Below are 9,434 nucleotides of genomic sequence, written 5' to 3'. Positions count from 1 at the left end.
TGACGACCATCCTCTGAATCAACCAAGCACACACCCAAATATGTACATCATGAACTAACTCTTTCTTATCATACTCAACATGGGCAACACTATTTATTGGCAACCTACTAAGAGCATCGGTGACCACATTTATTTTACCCAGATGGTACAACACACTCATATCATAATCATTCAAAAACTCAAGCCATCTTCTTTGTTGAAGGTTCTTTTTCAAATACTTTTGGTTGAAAACATATTGCAAACTCTTATGGTCGGTGAATATAGACACCATAAAGATAATGTCTCCAATTATTCAAAGCAAACACAACCACCACTAACTTCAAATCATGAGTAAGGTAGTTCCTTTCATGCTCCTTGAATTGCCTAGAAGCATAGGCTATCACGTTAATGTTTTGCATCAAAACATAACCAAGATCAACTCTTCAAACATCACAATAAATAGAAAACCCATCAAATCCTTCCGGTAAAGTCAACACTAGAGCAAACGTATGCCTCTCTTTCAACTCTTGGAAACTTTTCTCATATTACTTGGACCATTGGAATTTAACCTTTTTTTGAGTAAAAGTAGTCAAGGGCAATGCAATAGAAGAGAATCCTTCCACAATAACCGGCTAAGCGCAAGAAACTTCAAATATTGGAAGGAGGCAAAGGTCTAGGACATTTCTTAACCACTTCGGTTTTCTTAGGATCCACCATAATAAATTCACTAAACACTAAATACAATGTGACCAAGAAAAACAACCGACTTCAACAAAAACTCACACTTGCTAAACTTAGAAAATAACTGACGGTCCTTGAGGACTTGCAATACAATTCTCAAATGATCGGCAAGCTCCTTCTTATTCCAATAATATACCAATATATCATCAACAAACATGATAACGAACATATCAAAGTATAGCTTGAACACCCAATTCATCAAATCCATAAAAAATATAGGAATATTTGTTAGTCTAAAAGACATAACTAGAAATTCAAAGTGACCATATCGAGTTCTAAAAGTTATCTTTAGAATATCATATTCTCATAATCAAAGTTAATGATAACCAAGATGAATATCAATCTTTGAAAAGTAACTCGCACCTTGAAGTTGATCGAATAAGTTATCAATCTTTGGAATGGGATATTTATTATTAAGCGTGACCTTGTTCAATTTCCTTTAGTCAATACACATATGGAGAGAACCATACTTCTTTATAACAAAAATGATCGTAGCACCCCATGGAGAGATACTCGGTCTAATAAAATCCTTATTTAACAAGTCTTTCAACTGATTAGTTAACTTCTTAAGTTCCATCGGGACCATACGGTAAGGAGGAATAGAGATAGGTTGGATATCGGAGAGAAGATCAATATTAAAGTTTGTCTCCCTTTCGAGTGGGAAACCTAGGATACCATCAGGAAATACTTCTAAAAACTCATTAACAATTGAAACTGACTCAAGAGTAGTAGCTTCGAAATTTTTATCCCTAAATCATACTAGATGATAGATTCAACCTTTTAAAATCATTTCCCAAGATTTTAGACGAGATGAATTGACCTTTAATCACATAATTACTACCTTTCTATTCTAGCACTGGCTCATTAGAAAACTAAAACTTAACAACATGGGTTCTATAAAAAAAAGAAGCATAACATGGATGAAGCCAATTCATACCAAGAATAACAACAAAATTGGTCATATCAAGATCTACAAGATTAACTAAGGTAATTTTGTGAAAAACTGGGAATGGGCAATTTCTATAGACTCTTTTAGTCAAAAGTAATTCACCAAATGGGAGTATAGACGTAAAAAGGTTCTAACAAAATCTCGGAAATAACAATAAATTTCATAGAAAGATAAGGAGTAAGAAATGATAAAGTAGTATCCGGATCTAATAATTCATAAACATCAAAATCAAAGACTTTCAATATACTAGTCATAACATCGGGCGAATCCTTTAACTCCTAAAGTTTGTAAACCATAAAACTTGTTTTGGCGCTGACCGCCACCTAAAGTAGTGGCATGCTGAGCGGTCGTCCTGTATTAGTCTGAGTTAGAGTTTGGGGTCGAACACCTCTACCTCTAGTAGAAATCAAAGTAAAATCCTTCATTTGGTGACCCGCCTTACCACAACCGAAACAAGCAGCCGATCCCACCAAATATTCTCTTAGGTGCTTCTTCCTAAACTTTTCATGGAAGAATAGGTTGACCACTCGGAGCTCCTCTTTGGGGACTAGGGTTAGGCACCCTATCTTTTTTTAACCTCGAAGGAGTGTTAGAAGAATTTTGGCCGGAGTACTGTTGGCAAAATTGAGGACGGCCACTATTGCCCTTCTTTCCATATGAAAACCCCCACCATTAATTCTAGACTTCTTGGACTCCTTTATCGACCTTTCCTTCAACTTTTCCTCCTCTATTTTTTTGGCATTTTTCATGAGCCTTAAGTTGTACATCTACTTGAGATTCTTTGACAACCAAGTCCGAAACACCCCCAAAAAATTGCTCATATAAGCCTTTGGATTGGCACCCATGAAAGGAGCTTATTTTGACAACTTAGTTACCTTGAGGGAGTATTCCCTCACACTCATGCTTACTTTACTCAAGTTTATGAATTCTTGCACTTTGGCTTCCCTCAACTCCACTGGAAAGAAGCAATCAAGGAATGCACTCTTGAACTCTTTCCAATCAATATGAACATCATCTCTACCCATTTCATCCTTCCATCACACCAAACTTGAACCACTCTTTTGAGTTGATATGCCACCAAGTCTGCCTCCTCCACCAGACCAATGCTCATGATATCCACAATCTTGCCAATACCCTAAATGAACTCTTATAGATCCTCATCCACCCTAAAACTATAAAACTCGAGAGAGTTTATGAGAGTAAAGTCACGAACTCAGCTAGCTATTGTACCTATATTTGGGTACACGGGACCTACCACCTCCCTATTAGCTTGAGCAAGTACTTGAAATAAGGCCCGAAACTCCACAAGATAGACTTGCTCATTCAAAGGATCATTTGGAGCTTATGGAGCTGGTTGATCTTCATTCACATTGCTTCTTATGGGAAACCTTTCTTAGAGGCATGATTATATAATCGCAAAGCAAAAGCATTAAAGGAAGAAGTCTTAGAGTTCAACTCTATTGCACGACATAAAACTGATAAAAGAAGTGAAGTTTTCTAAATGCCTCATAGCTTCCTATTCATATATGTGGTATGCTTCACATCCATGAACAAGACTCTACTTGACCCAACATGTTAGAATCCCTAGGATACCTTAAACCTTGTACTCTGATACAAAGTTTGTCATGATCCAAGCAAGGTCCTAGGCATGACATGGCGATTCGAATCCCAAAGGAATCCAAATAAGCTTCTTAGCATACCATATATGAGCATACATATGGTAAATAAATCAATAGGACAAAATCATAAATGCGGAAATATAGTTTCAACATATATATCTCGATAAAGGAGAAGACAAGTCCAAAAGAAAACATAGACTCCTTGAACAATCTAACATGCTTCTACTAGTCTAGATGGGGGGTATAAGACAAACATCTAGCTTACCCAAAATATAAAAATATAAGATTCATAAGGAAAAATGAAAATATAAAAGTCTTTTCCTAAAATTATGAGGACTCACCAATAACAGAAGGGTATTGCTCAAACTCTAGCCACGAGTAGGATGTGCGTGATGATTGTCGAACCCTATATTATGATATACTATAGGAAAAATTATATGTTAGTACATGGAATGCACTATGTGAGAAGCATGCATGAACAATGATAATCAGACATAACAATATGAATATGTGATGCATGACCAATATCTTAAAAAAATGAATAAAACTTGAAAGAATTTAAAAATCATAATCATGTGGTCAGTACATCATAAAACATAATAAGATCTCATATAACATAACATATATATACATATATATATATGTGGGATATTAACCTTAACCGACATATAAGACGATGTGAGCTATAATATGAAATCCGATGTGACTCCCACACCGAGAAGAAAGAGGCTACTTGACAAGGTAGACTCCGTATCATAAACATAACATAGCATGATCTATATTTGGATCCACTAGTTAAGCCATAAAGGTCACCAATGGTGGCACATAGTTTTGGAACTAAGGATTTCTATTAGGGTCCCTCATAGATCCCCAGCACAAAGTTTGCTCGGTGCTTAGTTAATTCTAATGGAATACATAAACTTTTATCATTAGGAAAAGAAATTAAATACCCATCCACATTCATAAAATAACATAACAAAAATAACTCCTTGAAAACTATGATCATAACATAACATATTGACACTTACCTTTCTAAGCATCCAAAGCATACTTTGTTTCATACTATGAGAAAATATTTCACAATTCATGGTTTTATACTTGAAAATATACTTGAATCATAATACATAGCTTTCATAAATCATACATATATACTTGATCACAATTTCATGGTCTAAGACATGAAATTCATAACATAATGCATGGGTCATTGTAACATACATTGAAAATATGTAATTCAATTGAAGTCTTGCATGAATGAACCATTGTAATTGAAATAAATCATAATTGAGTTGACTTATATGCAATTTTATCAAAATCCTATAATTTGTAGAATTAAAATTGATAGAAAAGAGAAAACACTTTGGGACTCCATTGATAAAAAAGATTCATGGATGAATTCACACATACCATGACATTTAAAGCCCAAAAGCAAGCTCTAAGCAATGGAGAATTGAGTTGAATCTTGAAACCCTAACTCTTTCTTGGAGAAGAAGACTTGAGAGGAAAACTTGAACTCCTTAGGTGAATTTGAGTGAATGAGAGGGAATAACGAGAATTTAAAGAATTTTGGTACTCCAAAAGGTCTGTAGAATACCCCAACATGACATAGTATAGGTATAGAAAAGATGGGATATACCAAAAATAACTCTCATTAAAAACTGTCGAAGTGGACCTATGATTGGGACCTATGGGTATAGGTGTAGAAAAGATGGAAAATATTAAAATAACACTTATTAAAAACTATGAAAGTGTACCTACGACTGGGACGTATGGGTCATAGATCCTTCTACGGATCGTAGGAATGGATCATCAACTAGGTGGACAAGATTTCAAGCTACTAGAATTGTACCTTCGATACTACGAGTGAAGTCTATGGGTCTTAAAAGATGATATTGGTCATAGGGTCCAGTCGTCAAATACCTCAACACTTAGCCAAAAATCCAAAACTCAAGACCCAACCTACAAGTCTAATCTACAGTTCGTCAGACCTTCGACGGGACGTAAGGACCTCTCATCCTGGCAACTTTTCAATATCCCAATTTCTAAGTTTCTGAACTTACTCTATGGGTCCATTCTACGGTTTGTACGAACCCTCGTAGAGTGGGTTCACACTTGGGTAAATTTTCATTCTTCAGGACCCTTCCTACGAGTCATTCATATGGATCATTAATTTTTCTAAGGCCCATCAATCTTGGCTTGTCTCAGAACCCAATTTTTCCCAAAGGGCCAGGCATTCTACCACTACCTTCTAATGGATTATAGGACCTCCTATGGCCCGTAGGTTGTCTCATAGAATCCTGGACATGATAACCCTTTTTGCAACTTTTCTGCATATTTTACCTTTATTTGGCCTTCCAACATCCGAGGTCTTTCAAAGGAAGAAGAAGCTAGGGTTCCCAAGTTCAAGTTCTTCAAACTCCATTGATATTAGAGTTTTGATTTCTAGGTATATGGGAATTTATCAATGGATTCCATCCATCCATTGGGTCCCAAAAGAACTAAATTCTCTAATTTCAATTTCACTCAATTCTAAAGGATTTCTTGTCAATTCTTCATGGATCCTTTTCTATTGATTTTAATTAATGCTATTTCATCTTGTTGTACATTAATTCACTATGATACATAATTTTAAATTTATTTCACATGAATCCATGCATAATGCTATAATTTTCAATTATGAACTATGAATTTATGATTATGAACTTATGAATGATCTATGAAAATTTATTAATTATGTTTCAAGTATGTTTACAATTATGAATGAATGAATTGTGAAAGTTTTTCCCACAATATGAAGAAATCATGAGTTAGATTCTTAGAAAGGTAAGTGTCAAGATGAATATTTTATGATCATGATTTTCAAGGAGCTATTCTTATGCTATATTTTATTATGTGGATTGATATTGATTATTTCCTTTTCTAATAATGTGATTGATATTGATTTACTCATTCCGTTGGTATTAAATTATCATCGAGAGGATTTCATGATGAAGACTTGGTAAGTGAGTCTCTAGTAGTAACCCCTAGTCCCAAACTACGTGCCCCCGTAGGTTTGCCTTAATTGTCCTAGCTAGTGGATTCATATATAGCGCATAATTATTATTATGATATAGAGTCTATCTTGACAAGTATTCTTATTACATCGAATTTCATGTTATAGCTCACATGGTCTCAAATGCCTGTTAAGGTTAATATCCCACAAAAAGTGTCTATGTTTCTCTTATAAGCTTTAAATGATAGTTTAATGATGCATTGACCTTATTATACGGTTTTCATGTTTTAGTTCATGCTTTTCAAGATATTTTGTCATGCATCACATGTTCATACTTATTGTTCCCTCTTATTCATTATTATGCATATTTCTCACATACTAAGTACATTCTATGTACTAAAGCATACTTTTGTCTATATTGTTTCATAATGTAGGTCATGAGCTTCCGCTCCTCTACATGGCTAGTTGGTGATCTACTCTTGCTTAGGTACTTTTGGTGAGTCCTTATTTATCGAGGACAAACTTGTCATGTTATTTCCTTATTGTTCAAGACTTATGTTCTTCTTTTATGTTTGGTGAGCTAGGGCTTATCCTTTTCCCTATCTAAAATTAGTAAAGCCATGTCTAGAATACAGAAGGATGTTTAAGTCATTTGGATTTTATGTTTGAATTCTCTAATAGTCGAGATTCTTTATGTTGTGACTATTTCCACATATATGATGTTCTTTCAATATTTATTATTTACCTTATGTATGTTATGCTAAGAGGCTTGTTTGGGATCTCTCGGGATCCTAAGAACTGTGTCATATCTAGGGAATAGCTTGAGTTATGATAAATTTGGTATCAGTGCAAAAGGTTTAAATTCTCCTAGGGTGACTAATATACCGTATCTAGTAGAGTCTTATTCATGGATATGAAGCATATCACATCTATAAATGAGAGTCTATGAGGAGTTTTATGAAACTTCACTTCTTTCATGATTCTTATATCATGCACTAGAGTTGAACTCCTAAATTTTTTCTTCTAATGATTGTTCCTTATAATTACAGATCCATGCCTCCATGAAGAGCTTTCGTTAGAAGGAATATTGAGGAGGAACAATAAGCTCCAAATGATACATTGGTTGATTAAGTGATTCATGCAGAATTTTAGGCCACGTTTCAAGTGCTTGCCCAAGCTATGGTGGCGCAAGCTAATATAGAGGTTGTGGCTCCCATGAATCCAAATGTGGGTACAACAGCGGCAAGATTTTATGAATTCAGTAATAACCCTCAAAGTCATTTTCATCCTTTCCCAATCTTTTCAATGTTTACAGCTTTCCTATAGTTACCCCAAGTCATTTATGACTTGCTGGCACAACAGTACGGTCTTCAATCAAAACTCTAAGAAGATGACCTCAAAATGGAATATGATGGTTCCATCAACTCTAGAATAGTCATTTTAGACTAATAGAATGCTTATCTTGAGTCCCGAACTATTTGGTGTGAGATTGAGACATTAGGAGTTTTAGCCTTTAAACTTTAGCCTAAGGTTGACTTTGGTCAACATTCTTGGTAAACGCGCACAAATGAAAATTATGTCAGCGCAGTTAGCTTTGAAATATCAATTTTAGCCTAGAATGACCTTTGTTTGTCTCTTGAGGATTTCAATCTTATTCTGAGCCCTTTTGTGGATTTTGAATAAATATGGCGCTTGGGTGTGAGACCCATTGTTTGTCGAGATGACCTCGGATGGAAATTCTGACTACTCTATTAAATCCAGATAATCGAATTTAGTTGGGTAGCATAGTCTATTTGTGCACATGGGATTTTGAATAAATCCCGAGCACCCTATTGGAGCTTGTTCAAAGTTTAATTTTGAGCTGGTGCAACACTTGTTGGTGCAAGTACCATTGCCCATCGCATTCGCGATCTATAGGCATTGCGATTACGAAGATTTATCGCCTAGACCTTCGTATTTTCGAGGCTTGTAGTCGCGATTGAGATGCACTAACTCAGTGGCCTTCACGATCGCTAGGCCAAAGGCCGCAATCGTGATGCATTACTGTCTGGTCTTTTAATTAAATACCAGATGTGAACATGCCCTACCCTCATTTCTATTTCTTTGATTTTGGGAGCAAGAGGGCTCCAAATTGAGGGATTTTAAGCGATACGTGTTCATATTGATCATGTCTATGTGTTGGTGGGTTTGGGGAATGCAAGGTGACATTTTGAAGGTATATTTAGCCCCAAAAGGACTGCCTTATCTTAGTTTAAGCTTTAATGGTGTTTTTAATTGCTGAACTAATTTAGGTTATTTTGAGCATCAAGTTGTGCCCCATTTTATGGTACAAGCTGAATAATGCATTTACAACTTTTTTACGAATTCATTTTTGGGATTCCCATTACGGGTCCCACAATCTCTTTTTTGAATCAATTTTGGGTCCGTCTCTGAAAAATGCAATTTTAGTATCAAAGCATTCGTATTAACAAAGTGATCAATATTTTAATAGCGTGCAGGCATTCGGAGTAATTTTTGGAGTGAAAAGCTATCAAAAAGTGGACTTGGAGTGCGCATGTTTGGCTTCGAGGTTGGCTACGATCTCTTTTCATTTGATTGAGCTTTATGAAGTATTGTTTAGTATAAATTACTTGTATTTTGGATTATAAGTGACGGGTTAGGTTTGATTCCTAAATTCTTAGTTCTTTGTCCTGGTGTGAGCTTTAGGCTAAGTTGCCTTTATGAGACTTCTAGTCTAGTGGGTAAGATTATAGTTTATGCCTTAGTTTGGCCTTAATTAACCTATTTTAGGTGACTTGATTGATGTTTATGGTGGTTGGTGGATTTATGCCTTAGAATTGGGTTTGAGTTGATCCTTAGTAGAGGTAGTTGTAGTTGGCAGGAATTTCGGAGACTCTGTGTCCTTCCCTTTTGTAACATATATTTTGAAGCCTTGGTGTAGTGATTTCCACCCGATTAGGCTTATGATCTACTATTGGATTCCATTTACGGATTTAGAGCTAGAATCCTTTTATGCTTTCTTTTTGCCTTTTAGCGGGGCTAGATGTGTTTGAAATCTCTAGGTTGAATTCTTAGTTGGATTTGGAGGTGTTGATTGACTAGTTGAGCTCCTATATCCTTATTCCCTCCTCCTTGTTATCTAGTTAGGTTTGAG

This window comes from Solanum dulcamara, chromosome 2 (genome assembly GCF_947179165.1).
Source record: "Solanum dulcamara chromosome 2, daSolDulc1.2, whole genome shotgun sequence".
Taxonomy (NCBI): domain Eukaryota; kingdom Viridiplantae; phylum Streptophyta; class Magnoliopsida; order Solanales; family Solanaceae; genus Solanum; species Solanum dulcamara.
This window is presented reverse-complemented; position numbering follows the sequence as displayed.